This window comes from Pipistrellus hanaki (assembly GCF_964339955.1).
Source record: "Pipistrellus hanaki genome assembly, chromosome: 8".
NCBI classification, from domain to species: Eukaryota; Metazoa; Chordata; class Mammalia; order Chiroptera; family Vespertilionidae; genus Pipistrellus; species Pipistrellus hanaki.
This window is the reverse complement of record NC_140510.1, coordinates 51,181,576-51,197,045: the sequence shown is the minus strand read 5'-3', so window position 1 is coordinate 51,197,045 and position 15,470 is coordinate 51,181,576. Positions and strand designations below refer to the sequence as shown.

At 39.1% G+C, this 15,470-nt stretch overlaps 1 protein-coding gene across 8 annotated transcripts in view; it reads left to right on the top strand.

Moving 5' to 3' along the window:
- ZNF385B (zinc finger protein 385B) overlaps positions 1–15,470 on the top strand; it is a 342,481-nt gene that overhangs the window by 237,174 nt on the left and 89,837 nt on the right. The window contains exon 1 of one of the 8 annotated variants that reach the window (XM_084892611.1): positions 10,457–10,554. The exons of the other annotated variants lie outside the window; for them this stretch is intronic. The gene's annotated coding sequence lies outside the window, so the exon portion shown is untranslated. Of the gene's footprint in view, positions 1–10,456; positions 10,555–15,470 lie in introns of those variants that run through there. 8 annotated transcript variants of the gene reach the window in all.

Below are 15,470 nucleotides of genomic sequence, written 5' to 3'. Positions count from 1 at the left end.
TTGAGAGCAAAATCTTAATACATTGACTAAACCTGAATCTTTGCTGTAATATTTGAGACACCCGAAAATCAAATATAATTATTGAAATTCAAACACATAGTCATTTATCAAATAGTCCTGGTAACTTTATAATAGCTACATATTTTAAGCAAATGATCATCTTTTACAGAGGAATTATAAATGAGAGCCTCTTTTTTAGAAAAAAGAGTCCCTCTTTTTCAGGGAGTCCCTCTTTCCTGGCTATCATCTGCCCACCCTTCCTCCCTGTGGTAGAAAAGAAGCAGGACACAGTGGGAAGAGGAGTAGCACTAAGGCCCTGGACTCTCCATCTGGGCGAGTGGTATTGAAAAATGAAAACCCAAAGTCCTGACCTGCAGTGGTTAGGATGCAAGTCTCATCATGTTTAAAATCTGGTTTGACTTTTCACTCACTACCTGTTCAGGTCATCTGAACATGACTTATGAGACCTGCATTGGTCTGGTCTCTGTTTACTTTTTCAGGAACGTTTCTCCCTCCAGAGACATGCTCCAGCCAATCTTGAGTATGCTTGCTCTGGCTTCAGGCCTCGCCTCAGATGTAGTTCCTTCTACTTAAACCTGAAACCAGCTCTTCCTGTTCTCCTACTTCATTCCCTTTTCTTAGGTAAATCCTACTCTTAGGGTTTTCAGTTTGGACTTTACTTTTTTTAAAAAAAATTTTCACCTGAGGATATGTTTATATTGATTTTAGAGAAAGAAGAAGAGAGTGAGGGAAAGCAACAAAGGGGAAAAAGAAGGGAGGGAGGGAGAGAGGGGAGGGAGGGGAGAGAGAAACAGAGAGGGAGAGGGGAGGGAGAGGGAGAGGGAGAGGGAGAGGGAGAGGGAGAGGGAGAGGGAGAGGGAGAGGGAGAGGGAGAGGGAGAGGGAGAGGGAGAGGGAGAGGGAGAGGGAGAGGGAGAGGGAGAGGGAGAGGGAGAGAGGCCAGATCCTGGCCATGCAGGTGTTTTCTATCTTAGTGGGATAGATCTGGAAAAAGGACCTTTGCAGGCCCTCAAGATGGTTCTGGGACTATTAAGACATGGACACATGGAATCCTATTGTGATCTAGGAGCTGGGGAGGGAGAGCATAGACTCCGTATAGGTCTATTCCCTTGACCTGCAAACTGAAGAGAAGCCTGGGTAGAGAGCATTGTATCTAAGTGTGATAATGCAAGCAGGAGATGACCTAGATTTATTCTAGAATTTATTCCCCAGTTATACTCTTAGTAAATATCTGTGAAGATGTATGTAGCATCAGCAGTATTACTGACAGTAATATTGTATTGCATTTCTAAAATTCAAATATATTAATAAACCTTGAATGTTGTACATACATTTTTCCTAACTAACCTCTTACTTGTTTATACTTCAAGATCATGTGATCTCTGCGCTGTAGTATTCTGGGAAGCAGTTTAAACTAGTGCCTATGAGCACATTCTTTCAAGTTAAAACAGGGTTCTGAGTTGTCCGTTTAATGGCTGTGAAGCCCTGGACGGGGTGCTTCATCTGCTGAGTAGATGTAATAAAATCTGCTTCTAGAGCTGTAGAGAAAGTACAGGAGGTTAAAGTCTTTAACGGGCTTAGCTCAAGTGAATGCTCACTAGATCACAGTGCTGTCTGTCATCATCATCATAATCGCTGTCATTATTTTTACAGCTGTATCGTCTGTAACTATTGCAATGACCTTGGGCAAGTCATGTAACCTCTCACAACCTCAATTTTTTCATTCATAAAATGAGGTCTTTGGAGCAGAGGATAACTAAGGTTCTGTCCATGTAAGAGCAGGGACTTTTTGGAGTTCCTTCTTTTTCAGTTTACATTAAACCTGAATTTGACCTCCAGGCTATGTTATAAATTTTTAATAGAAATTAGCCACTATTCCTATTCTATCATGATGTGTTTTAGACAACACTGATATTGAGTAATCTGAATCTTTTATATAAACTGAAAAACTCTGGGTTACATCTGCAGGTTATAAAGCAAGTATTTGCTTTACAGAAAGATTCACTGTCGGTGTTCTTTATTCCCTGGTTCTTCTTGTACATTAAAAATCAAATTTGATTTACAGAAAGATATTCAGTTTGCATACAATTTTCAGAAACTTATGCAGAGATTTTTAATCTCTTCAAATCACAGACTCCTTTGAGAAATGATTACATCTGATTCCATTATTCCCCAAACGAGCAATTGTTTTTGGGGCTTTGTTTTTGTTTAGGCTTTATGCCAGAGGCATTTAAATTAGAATCTTCAACCCCTTTCCTCAAATAATTGCATGCAGATATTTGCCAGCCCCATGTTGACAGCTAATCCTCCTCCTATCCGGTGTTTTTATGTCATCTCTTTGGAGCTGGGATGACTTGCAGGAGTGCTATGATGCTGTTGGGACACGGGGTAGGCAGAGAGCTCAGGAATGATGGATTCTCTTGACTGGACGTGATTCAAAAGTTTTGATCCCCTACGTGTTCCGGCAAAGTTTTGGCTGACATCTATATAAAAGAGTTGTCAGCTGAAGAGCAGAGAAGTGGCCTGTCAGACTCAGAATGTCCCATTTGCCAAGTCTCACATGAGAATAGTGAAGACAGCCCCATGTGGAAAGAAGACCTGCTTTCTGAAAGATTTATTATATAAGGGTCATGTTGCACAACATGTGCTAATGTCCAGTAGACTCAACTCCTCCTTGATTCATTCATGTTTTGTAAGAAATCAAATTCATCTCTTTAAAAAGGAAGCAGTAGGTGGGGTTAGAAGAAACGAAGGACCTTACATGAATGACAAAACAACCTGTGTCTTATTGGCATTTGGCCTTGGTTCTATAAGCTGATATTGAGCTTTTTTCATAAATAGCCTGACTCAATATTATGAAGAAATCTCTGAGGTTTGCACACTTAAAGGCTTTATATATGAAGGTGATGTCTGAATCACTATGTCCTAACCTGTCAGAATAGAACATTCTTGATGCGTTGGAAATAACACTTAGAAATCCATTTTTGGTTTCAAGTCATTTTAAGATATGCTATCTTACCATAGACTTCACAGCGTGTCCTTGAAAATCATGCTGTTTTCACAGTGATATTAAAGGCACAATGAGATTTGGTCTTTGATTTAGATTTTTCTCATGATTTCCCACATGATATAGAACTGCTTCATGAAGTCACTTACTGCTAAGAATCTCAGACCTTTATTTGACAGTAATGAGAAAAGCAACTACAGGTACTTAGAAATGTTTGGAAGCAGATAATGCATATTTAGAAGTAGCTGACATCTGATAATGTAATTTTTTAAATATGCTCTATACGTTGCAAGATATTCTCTACCATTGTAAAGATAGCTCCTTCTATGAGCAAGGGTGCATAGCATAGCGGTTAAAGTATGGCATCTAGGGCCAGACAACAAGCCTTTGAATCTCAGCTCTGCTGCTTACCTGTTTTGTGACCTTGAGCAAGATAATCTCTGTGTGTCCTGTTTCCTCATCTACAAAATGCAGAAAAGAGCAAGTTTTCCCTTACTGTGTCAATTTGAAAATTGAGTAAATTAATATGCATAAAGTGTTCAGAACAGTTTGACATATAGTAGATGTTATGTGTTAGCCATTGTTATACAGATAACTAATAAAATCTACATCAGCATTAGAAGGTTTGAAAAATAAGTTAGTTTATCCTTAGTTTAGGATAAGGCTTCACACTGAGTTTATTCTTATCGCTGTCTTGAGAAAGTTCTAACCTAACAAGGACAGCTGCCATTCCTTCTGCTCCCCTATATCAAGTGTGCATAGCAGTGGGTCCCATAACATCTGTGAGCTGAGGAACCTCATGTACCTCTGAAGGTACATGATTTGGTAAATTCGATAATTTAGCTCCTCAAGAGGGAGTATTGTCTGTTAAGCAAATAGATGTATTTTGTGTATATGACATAGGTATTTATGAAATTCTAGTTTCTATTTTTATATTATCACTTTAGTTTTCCCCTACCTAAAATGTTTACCATAATGCTGAGTACAGTCCTGGGCCTGGGGGGCAAAAGTAACAGTCTTTTTCACAGATAACTTCTTCTTTGTGGACTTGCCTACCTTAAATAAGTACATTTGTGAAAACCTAAATTGCTTATTCTAGTGAGAGGAGATAGTGGACAAATAAACAAAACAAGATACTTTTGGAGACAGGTAAGTGGAGTAAATTAAGCAGAGCAATGTGATAAAGGAAAGGCCTTGCCAAAGGCCTCAGCTTAGCTGAGACACAGATGAAATAGGGAAAGAGAGTTTCATGCTGAGGGAACGGCAGACGCAAAAGCCTTGCTAGGAATGAATTTGGTTGGGAAAGAAGACGGATGCTTAGATATTGGTGGAGAATGGGAGACAAGAGGGGGAGCGGGGGATAGAAAGTGAGGCTCTGGAAGTAACAGGGACTTAATCATGTGTTAACTGTTGGCCATGGTAAGATTTTTTCCCAAGTGCAGTGTGAAACCATTAGGCACTGAAGTAACATGATAAGATTTGTATTTTTAAACTGCTTGGCTGCTGTGTGGAGAACCAAGTGTAGAGGCATAGAAGTGCTCCCAGAAAGACCTGTTAAGGGCCATTAGCTGTTGCTGACTTGGACTAAAATGAGGCAGGGCCATGGAGAGAAGCAGAAAGATGTGGAATGTATGTTGGAGGTAGAGACAACAGGACTATCTAATAGTCTGGATGTAGGTGGTAAGCCAAAGGAGGAACCAAGGAATCATATATTTTATGGCCTCTGTCAAGTCCTGCCTTCCCAGTAAACTGTCTCCAGCCATTCTAACCCACTGTTGTCTCTCTGTTTGGTGCAGCAGTTATTGTTTTTTTAGTTCATAGTATATGCAAGGCACGGTGCTAAGTGCTTATGATACATTAATGAACGAAGATCCCTGCCATTGTGGGCGTTATGTTCTCCTTGACCATATTATTTCTCTGTCTGTGCCCATAATCCACACTAAGTTTTATGTCTTATTATTATCCACAAATGGTTTCAGATATGTTATTTTTGTTCTCCAAATAGATAGTTCCCTTCATAAGGACAAGGGATCCCTGTTTTCTGTTTACCATAATGTTGAGTACAGTGGTGGAGGTTGGGTGGCAAAGTCAACAGTCTTTTTCACAGATAACTTCTTCTTGATGGACTTGCCTGCTTTAAATAAGTACGTTTGTGAAATTCTGAAACTGCAGTTCAGATTATTGCAAAGGCAATCATTTTTCCATTAAAAAATAATTATTTACTCACTCAAGAGTTACTTTAAAACAACAGACTCCCCTAATGAGTGTAATTAAAAGTTTATTAACAGGTCATTATGTATTTGTCAGGGGATATGGGTAAAGAAACTGAAGTTAGAGTATCAGTCATCATAGTCAATTTAAAAATATCCAGAATACAGACAGAGGAGCTGAAATTTAGAATTGTAAGTAAAAAGAAAACAAGTTCTGATTTCTAAGAATTTAAATATGTAGACAATTTCATAGAGGGCTTTTATTTTCTCAATTTACAACTTGTAAATGACAATTTAAATTCGTTCTTTAACCAGATCACGTTCATCCTAACAATGAGAAGTAATCACTGAAATAAACAAGAAAATTGGCTTCTGGTTATGGCTTTTGGCATATGCCTTAAAGTACAAAGAAGAATTGAGAGTCATGCTTTTATGTTTTGCAAAGAAGATGGAACATCTTCACAAACTGATGGGATATTGATTTTTTTTTTCCAGACCCCATGCAATGTCAGCACTGAGGTGCTATTGCTAATGTAATGTTCTATCTAGTACACCTCTCCTGTGGTTTAATTAAGCTTTTAAGAACTATCCCAGTAATCCAATGGCCATTTATGATTTTGTTTTTATGGAAAATGCTCCTGAGTTCTAGAATGCTAATTTTAACCTCAAGGGTAGGAACATATCCCATTTATAAGGGTTCTTATTAAACTGTTTCTTTAATTCTCATAAACCATTCACTCTTGGAAGACCATCATGTTATCAATGGAAAAGAAAACCTTTAATCAGGTAGTATACAGCAGCACAGTTCTTTTAATAAGAGTGTACATGTTGTTCCCTTTACCTCACTGGTCTCTCAACCCATTAAGTGTTTGCTCTGGGCAAGCCACTAGGCAAATAGCAATAAATCAAGTCTGATCTCTAACCCAGAGCTTAACCATTTGTACGCCATAAGCGTTTATAGATGCAAGCGGCAGACCTTCTTTAATTAAATTTAAAATCTTGTGGCAGTTAACTGGTTAAAGCTTCTTGGGTTGGGGAGTGAGAGACACATACCCAATAGAATGTCCTAAGGACCATAAATTAAATGCATTGTGGGTTCAGAGGAGAACAAGATACTTCTTCTGATGGAAGTGGGAAGGCTTCCTGGGAGGGATGACATTTAAAGTGCCACTTGAAAATGGAGAGAATTTGAAAAGGGGACAGAAAGGGAAGGGCATCATGGGAAGCATGAGCAAAGTGATAGAACTAAGAAAATGTGTATGTGTGAGAACCTGCTGGTGCTTCATACGGTGAACAGGTCTACCTAAGGAGCCCAAGAGAGAAAGAAAAGTAAGATTTGGTCCTTGTCCTTAAGGAATAATTCACTTTAGCGTGTTTCAGAAAGTATGAGTAAGAAAATAGTTTTCAGTTAAGTTTGAGAAGTGTGATAGTGAAATAAGGTGTTAGAAGTGTAGTCTATGGTGATGGCTTTGGTGATAGTGATGGCAATATTTATTATTTACTAAATTCGTGATCGGCAAACTGTGGCTCGCGAGCCACACGTGGCTCTTTGGCCCTTTGAGTGTGGCTCTTCCACAAAATACCATGGCTTGGGCGAGTCTATTTTGAAGAAGTGGCATTAGAAGTTTAAGTTTAAAGAAATTTTACTCTCAAAATAAATTTCAATTGTACTGTTGATATTTGGCTCTGTTGACTAATGAGTTTGCTGACCACTATACTAAATCTTTCAATGTTCTGTATATTTTAGTTAAAATTTAAATGTATTCGTTCCTTCAGGTCTCCTCATTAGATATGGTTACTGTTTTATTCCTACCTGTCAGATGAGAAAACTGGGGCTTAACAAGTCAATTAGTTCATTTAATGTTGTCCAGATGGTAAGTAGCAGAGTGGGTGATCTGAACAGGTGTATTGGATTTCAGAATCTATAAGTCACTAGGGAACTCATGGAAGACATTTGAGTAGGAAAATTATTGAGTCAAGCTATTTTATTAAGAATTCATTTGACTACAGGGAGGATACAGTGATTAAATGATTATGCTAGTGAACAGCTAATGAAAACCTAAATTTAAAAAATTCATACCAATAATGGGTATGAAAAAGTGAAGGAGGTGAAAGATGCCATAAAGATAGCTAACTAGATTCAGGGACAAAGAAGAGGGAGAAGTCAAATACAGCTTCAAGATTTAGAGTCTGTATAACTGGGAGACTCCTGGTTCCAGGCAGTGAAAAAAGAACCTCAGAGGAGGAACATCTCCTTGGGCTGGGATGACTAGTATGATTTTGTATAAATTGAAGAGTAGGTGCTAATGGGATACATGTAGGACAGGTACAGCAGGTGGTTGGAAATACAAAAGTTGACCTTGGAAAGAGGTCATTTAGATATGGAATCATATTCTACCAATAGTTTCAAGGTCAAGAAGGATTGATAACAAGCTTCAAAAAACTAGTTTTTTAGGCTAGAGAAATCAGAAGTCAGATCACTGGATTTATTAAGTCAAATGAAGTAAAAAATGAAAAAGAAAGTATAGACTACTGTAAAAGGAATTAAAAGTTAAGGGGGGGAAAAGGAGTTGTTGGCAGACAAAGAAGCTAATAAGAATGAGGTATCTTTTTTTTGTTTTCCTTCAAAATGGAATGATTAAAGAAAGATGCTGACTCATGGAGTAAAATCTTGGAATTGTTGGGCCTTGTGTTGAGTTTGACAAGTGGGGGATGCCTAGTGCCTCTTCCAATTCATCCAGATGCTTTCCATTTTTTTGAGGACTACTTACATGTAACTTCTCTGCTCAGTCTTTATCTCTCCTGTAGTTCCCCACTAGAGGCTAAATGTCCCTTACCCCATTCTCCTGCTGCTCTTAGTACATACATGACCAGTGGCTCTTAAATACTAGTGTGCTATAAGCCACCTAGAGGGCTGATTAAGACATTGATTGTTAGATCCCACCCCAGAGCTTGTGTTTCTGCAAGTTTCGGATAGAGCCTGGGAATTTTGCTGCTATCTGGGGTCCACACTTCCATACAATTGAACTAAGCTAAGCCTCTATGAAACGTATAAGTAAAGAAATGATTTGGGGGTTTGAGAATGGACTAGTGTGCCAGACCTGGAAATGTTCTAGAAAAAAATACTCTGAAAAGAAAAAAAAAAAAGGAATATTTTTCCTAGCTCCATGAAAGAAAAATACCTCAAAGGAAGTATCAACATAATCCCTACTGAACAAAATCCCTACTGTACTATCCTAGGTATAGATTTTTTTTAATAAAATAAAAAATTGAGAACCACAGCAGTGACTATAATTTTGTTTTAATGGTGAAGAACTAAATAAATATTAGGTGAGTAAGAAGTGCACAATTATTATTTTGGAGAAAATTAAGTATAGCATTAACATGCTATGTCCCATTTAGAATGCTATTTTGTTCTAACAACTGAGATCATTGGCCCTGGAGATATGCACCTTTTTCTAAGAGTTGGTTTTATAATTACCATTTTGATTGCCGCATCTAATTATTCCCTTAGGTTTACCTGTCCCTGATAGTTACCGTGCATATCTGACATAAACAGATATACCAAATCGCTGAATTTGTGTGGGTATAATTTATTCTGTACGTCACTAAAGGTCACTAAAGTGTTGGCTGTGGTTAGCAAATGTGCTAAGTTGCACAATCAAAGGTGTAAAAATTTTCCTGACATTTGCAAGCATCAGTCATTTCAAGTGTTGTTTTTTGGTTGTTGTTTTTTTTAATTTACTCAGATGCCCACTAAGCTAACTTGTCAGTATCAATGACAGTAAGCTTAGCATAAGCAAAACAGTCAGTCATAGCCACCTGGTGTAACATGAATATATCAGAAGCCCTATTCTGATCACATGGTCAGCTGCCACTAAGCTGGAGACTGAAATTAGTTACATATATGAGTAAATGATGTATCATTTAGTTCCAAACCTGCATAACTGCTAATGTCGCCATTATTCCCTATGTAACTGAAATTAGGTTTTTAATTGAAATGCAGAAACATCCCCATTAATCAAATTAGCAAATTAAGCATCCAATTATCTGATTTTTAAAATATGCTCTGAGTCTTTATTTAAAACCTAAAAATCCACAGGAAAGGGAACAAATTGTTCATGCCTAACAGTATGCAAATAAATTATTCTGGACTAACAATATAAATAAAGTCCATATTTTGAGAACACATTTCTTTTTTAAATAAAAACCGTCTTTAAGATAAAGGTTTAGTTGCCCGCCTAGAAAACAAAACAAAGCAAAAAAATCCCCTTAAGTGATGCCAAAAAATCCAAATTGTTAAAATACATAAATATTTTGGAGATAATTGAATGGCTTTTCTCGGAAAGAGAAGTGGGTGTTAGATTCATTCTTACTATGGCAGAGTGGTAATTTTGGGAGATACTCAGAAAAATTACCTGAAAGAAAGTGACTTGCCAGTCTTTTAGGATATATTTGGTTCAGAGTTGTTGGGCCCTAGTCTGCCCTCTCCCTGGAATCAAGTTGCAAACACCATCCTCAATAGTAATTAGAGCTAAGCGGCAATTAGAGGACCTCTGATTTGCTCAGAGGCACTGCCTGTCTGTGTTTCCTAGCACCACATTTCACAGGAGCACCAGGTTGAAATCATGGAATTATTTAGCTCTCAATGTAATACCTCATAAAGTACTCCAATGCAGAAGTGACCACGGACATAACCTTAAAAAGGAAGGTAAGCTTTGCAAATTGATTAGCATTTACACCTCAGGGAGCTTTTTCATGACAAAATTGCAAAAACAGTTCAAATAAATTTCAGAAGAAGAAAAAAAAATATCAGAATTAGAGCATACAGAATTTGCTAATTTCACCACTTCCTTGCCCAATGTCATCTTGGTTTTCCAAACTTGTTTTTATTCAGATTGTACTATTGGGTCACTTTTCTGAATATAATGAAGATGCGACTGATTTCCCACATTTCCTTTGTCTTTGTGAACGACGGTTTCTTTTTCTTTTGAAGATTGTCTCAGAATAATTATTCGGTAAAAATGAGATTCACGTTTAATCCAAGTACTTAGAACCCTCCCTCTCTTTGCTCCTAACTTCAGGAAGTATGTTTAAAGTGATGAATGTGCACGTTCAAGAGTGGACATTCAGACTGACAGAATAGTGGCTGGTAGCCTATAACAACATTGAGTGACGTGGGCTATTTGCACTCCTGTCACGTAATTTCTGTGACAGGCAAGTTTCAAGTGTTTAAGCTTCCATCTAGTTCAAGTCAAAACTCAATGAATTCTTGTTTATTTAGACCCTTGGGCATAGAAATCTCTCTGGAAACCAGGTAAGTTTAGCTCCTCAAGAGGGAGTATTGTCTATTAACCAAATAGATGTATTTTGTGTATATGCCATAGGTATTTGTGAAATTCTAGTTTCTATTTTTATATTATCACTTTAGTTTTCCCCTACCTAAAATACCCTTTTTCTTTTAGTATTGCCTTTTTTAAAAAACATGAATAGATATTACTGTTAGGAAAGAGCTTAGAAACGCTTGGCACTAGGAAGATGTTTTTATCTCATGGTCCCTAGTGGGATTTCAGGTGGTTTGGAGAAGATTGAAAGTGCATCAACTTCTTTTATTCTACTCATTGGTGGATTATAAGGGTAAACACAGAGTTCCGTGTATTCTGGCAAATAATAAATAGATGAAAGCCAGTGCAAAGTCCTAGAGACGATGATGCGGGAACTCTTAGCAGACACTGTTGCTCAGTGTGGTTACCACTATTAGACTTTTTTGTATGTTTGTTTAGTCACGGAATTGTTTATTCTTGAGCATAATTTTCTTTGTTAGAAATGCATGGGGTGATCGTAAGCCACATGATAGTTTAGAAGTGGACTTAATATATAGAAAAGTACCTGTGCTCCCCAATGAAAAGTTAGAGTATTTTTTTTTCTCTTTTTAAAAAATAATTCTTTATTATTGGAAGTAATACATATGTCCCCTTTTGTTCCCCATTGACCCCTCCAGCCCACCCCCTTTCCCCATTCACACCCACCCCCCTCACCGCCCCTTTGTCTGTGGTCATGTGCCATGCATGTATGCATCCTTGGTTGACTACTTCCCACCCACCTACTCTCCCCTATTTATACAACTCAGGGCACTGATGATAAATTTCTTATAAAAATATACCATTATATTCTATGGTGGATTTAAGTGTTTGAAACTGATGTGACTACTTGAGACATTACCAGAGATATGGCCTTAACTGTTTTCCCTTGTCATAGGGACAAGCTTGTTCTGATATTATCAAAATCATAATCTTTTAATTTATAGCTGCAAATATTGAAAACAAAGTTAATATAATACAGCTTGCAAATCAAGGCAAATTTTGAGTGCTTTTTGGTTCACTGGCAGTATTATGGTGAGAGAGACCGAGACCAAGACAAAAGGTTGAAACAGACAGACAGGCAAACACACAAAAAGATATAAAAAAGACAGAGACAGGATTGCCACAGACTGGAGAGAGATGAGAGAGGCCAAAAGACAGACAGGTGAGAGGGAGAACTCATGAGACAGGTATAGGACAGAGACAGAGAAAGGGAGTGTTAGAGAAAAAAATAGACAGTCACAAGTCAATTGAAGTTTGGAAATAGAGATTGTACAATTTTGGAACTTTGGGTACTTTTTTTGGACTTTAAGTGGGGATATGCTTTGTCAAATTAAATACATTGAGTGCCAAGTCCTTTCTTATGAATTGTTTATTCTCTATTTGTGTCCTTTAAAACAAAGAGAGCTTAAAAGGCTGTTTGAAGTTCAAAAGAGACCAAGAGTCAAAATAAATGTTTGTCTAGAAAATGTTTCCATTCCTTTGTTGCCTTATAAAGCAAATCCCTGAAAGGAAAGTGATGGGTACTGTGATTTCATTCTCTATTTTCCACGTGGAAAATACCTTTGACTCTGGGGGATCATTGGGTGAGTGAGGAGTCATTTTGGAAGCCAAAAAGAAATTCCACAGAAGAAAGGCTGGTACAAAGTCAGTATAACGGTACAAGAATAAACATGATACACAGGGACAGGGGCAGCCATTGATGATGAATCACTTCCAACACAGAAAACCTTTGTGCATTCTTCCGAGGACCCTATCTGATGCTGTACTGCCTGTCGCTCCTGCCCCAAAAGCTGCCTGCATGACTGAAACAAGTAGCATCCATTTCTAGGCTGTCATGACAATGGCGGAATTCCAGGAAGGCAGGCCAAGGATTGGCCATTCAGTTCAATACCCACTAAGGATGCTTTGGAGTACGAGCATCGCCTGAGTCACAGGACCCTCTGTTTCTCAGGATCAGAGCGATATCGCATTGTCTCCCAGGTGTCCAGGTCCAGACGTTAGATGTCCTGCTTCACTAGATTGCTCCTGCTCATAGAGTTTTTGTTCGGCAGTCCTTCATCCTGTACAGATTTCTGCCACACTCACACGAGATAAAAGGGAAGGAGATTATTTGGGGAGTGACATGTTAGGAAATTCCAAATAAGGAACCGGTGCTCATTCTAGTCCACTCTGCAAAATGATGCCAAACTCACCACTCCCCCTTCCCTCTCCAAATCACCCTCTTCACCTTTCCCCCATTCTAACTCCTCTGCTATCCTGTTGCTTACAATCTCTGCTCACCCCATCCCTGGCATGGCTGGATTGGTCAGCTCACACCAGACTTCCACCGGGTTGCATGGTGGCTCTCATGCTGCTTGTACAGCAGCCCTGCAGAGGGGGGGGGGGGGGGGGGGCGGGGGGGTTGTCTCTCTGCTCCTGGATGAAAATAGTTTCCTGACCCATGGCAGACCAAGAGTGTCCCCTTCTGCGATGGTCACCGTGATTATAATACTCCACTAGAATTTGGTGGCTATGACATATACTTACTACAAAAAGGAAAAAAAGGTTACAAAGCAATTTTTACCATTTCTATTTATTCTCAACTGGTACTTTCTATCTAGAAGTTTATTACTTTTTTAAAAACATGGGCAACAGCTTCTGAATTGTTTGGTTAATATTTAAGCTAGGGAAATCTCTTTTCTCTACGAAGGTGGGAGTAAAGAGCACCAGCAGAACAAATATTAACTCTGTTTCCTTATGTTGAGCAAGCTTCTGGGGGAAAATACCTTTTTAAAAGGACCATTCAGTAAATTGCTGTAACTTTGTCTTTCCTTTTGGTTCGTAGATGCACATAGCCTAGACACTGAATGCAAGAACTAAAATGCTCTGATACTAGGGGGCAAAATATTTCCCGCCCTAGAGCTGGTGAGCTGACCTCCTGAGTGGCTGGATGCAGCCCCTGACCGCAGAGCCCTTTGTGAGAGCTGCACATGGAAGGCCTGAAGGCAGCCCTGGCCTCAGAGGCCCTGCAGCGTCCATCTGCTCCCAGGAAGCTCAGTTGCCATTGCTTAAAAAAGCAAAAGTGTCTGAAGGGCTTATTTTGCTTAGTAATCTCACTTACTGAGTCAAATGAACAGAATAAACTGATAAACAAAACTGGCCCAGAGAAATGGAAGCATGAAACAGAACAATTTAAAAAAAAAAAAAAAACTTGACAAAGCATTTGTCAGAACCTATGAACTTCATAGCTAAGAGGAGGGGACAGGGTATGAGCGGAAAGAGATTAACAACAACAAAAAGTATATGCATATATATATATATATAACCCATGGACCACGGACACAGAAAATGGTGTGGTGAAGGCCTGGGGAGGCATTGGGAGTGGGGAGGAGGTGACCAATGCGGGGAAGGGGAGAGCGGGATATCTGTATTATTTTCAACAACGAAGATAATTTAAAAATAAAAAACAATGTGTCTTTGCAAATAGCATTTTGCTTGCAGTTTTGCTAGAACCTCAGTGTAAAAACCACCAACAGAAATGTGAGTGTGCATACTACCATGAGGCTATTTGAACTAGTTACATTGATCCACACAGTATGGTTTAAAAGTGTAGTGGGAATATTAGAAGAATTATGCAAAGTGAGGTGTTGCAATCAATCTCCAGCCATTCTATAAAAAGAAAAGAAATGTTGCCTCGACTGCTGGGGCTTTTCTCTTTCATTTAATTTCTTTTATTAGAAATGTTATAAAAATATTAAACTTAAAATATCATTTGAAAATAAATACTTCTAAATTTCAGTCAAAATATAAATAGAGCCTGGCCAGTGTATCTCAGTGGTTGAGTGTCGATCTATAAACCTGGAGGTCATGGTTGGGTTTGACTCCCAGTCAGGACACATGGCTGGGTTGTGGGCTGGGTCCCCTGGAGAGGGTGTGCAGCAGGCTGCTGATCAATGATTCTCTCTCATCGCTGATGTATCTACTTCCCTCTCCTTCTCTGAATCAATATATATATTTCAGACCAAACAGCAGTCTACTTAAATTTTTTAAAACGATAACTATAATATATCATTCTTCCATACCTTTGATCTTATAGACTTAAATATTCCAACAATGTCCCTGAGCAAGAAATTCTGGATTTGATTCCAGTGGAAATAGGGTTCTTTCACGGGATCACAAGAAAAGTATTTTGGGGACCCACTCATAGGAGGATGAGGTGCAGTGGTAAGATTTATTAGAGTAAAAACATAGTACTGCCCCCGGGTGCCCTGTGTCTCATCCATGACCAGATGGCTCAGCTCTGCCTCACTGTAGGGCCACAAGCCCACACTTGCCCTGCCCTCACCCAGAAGGACAAGGGCCCAGAGATGCAGGCCTTCTCTGTGTCTCATTTTTCCATGTGCATATCCTCTGCCAAGGCGGCACTTGAGCTACTGCACTTGGGCCCATGGAGCTGCTTCAAAGAGAGTGGCCTCCACAGAAGAACTTCAGTTAAGCTTTAATTATATATCCTTGGGTTTGGGAAGGAGTAGGCTCTGTCCAATCTCTTCCCTGGCTTTTCCTGAGCTTATGCTGGCGCCTTCCGCTAACCAATCTCTTTTCTGGATCTTCTGTGTTTCAAGTCTCTTATCCAATCCAATCCTTTCCCAGGCTAGACTCCACCCCTTTATGTCACCATATTGCCTTCGTCTGCACATGCCTCAAAGTTTTGCCTTGTTTTCTGGTTTCTACTCCGTCTGCGCTTATCTTCCCCGGCACCATCTTGGTTTCTACTGGGCAGAGGAATTTCCCCTTTGTTGTTTATCCCTTCCCCACCTAGTCTGAGTGAGTGGACCAGTTATCCTCCAGGGATACTGGGAGCCTAGTCCTTCTCTGCACAGGGGGGCGGGGG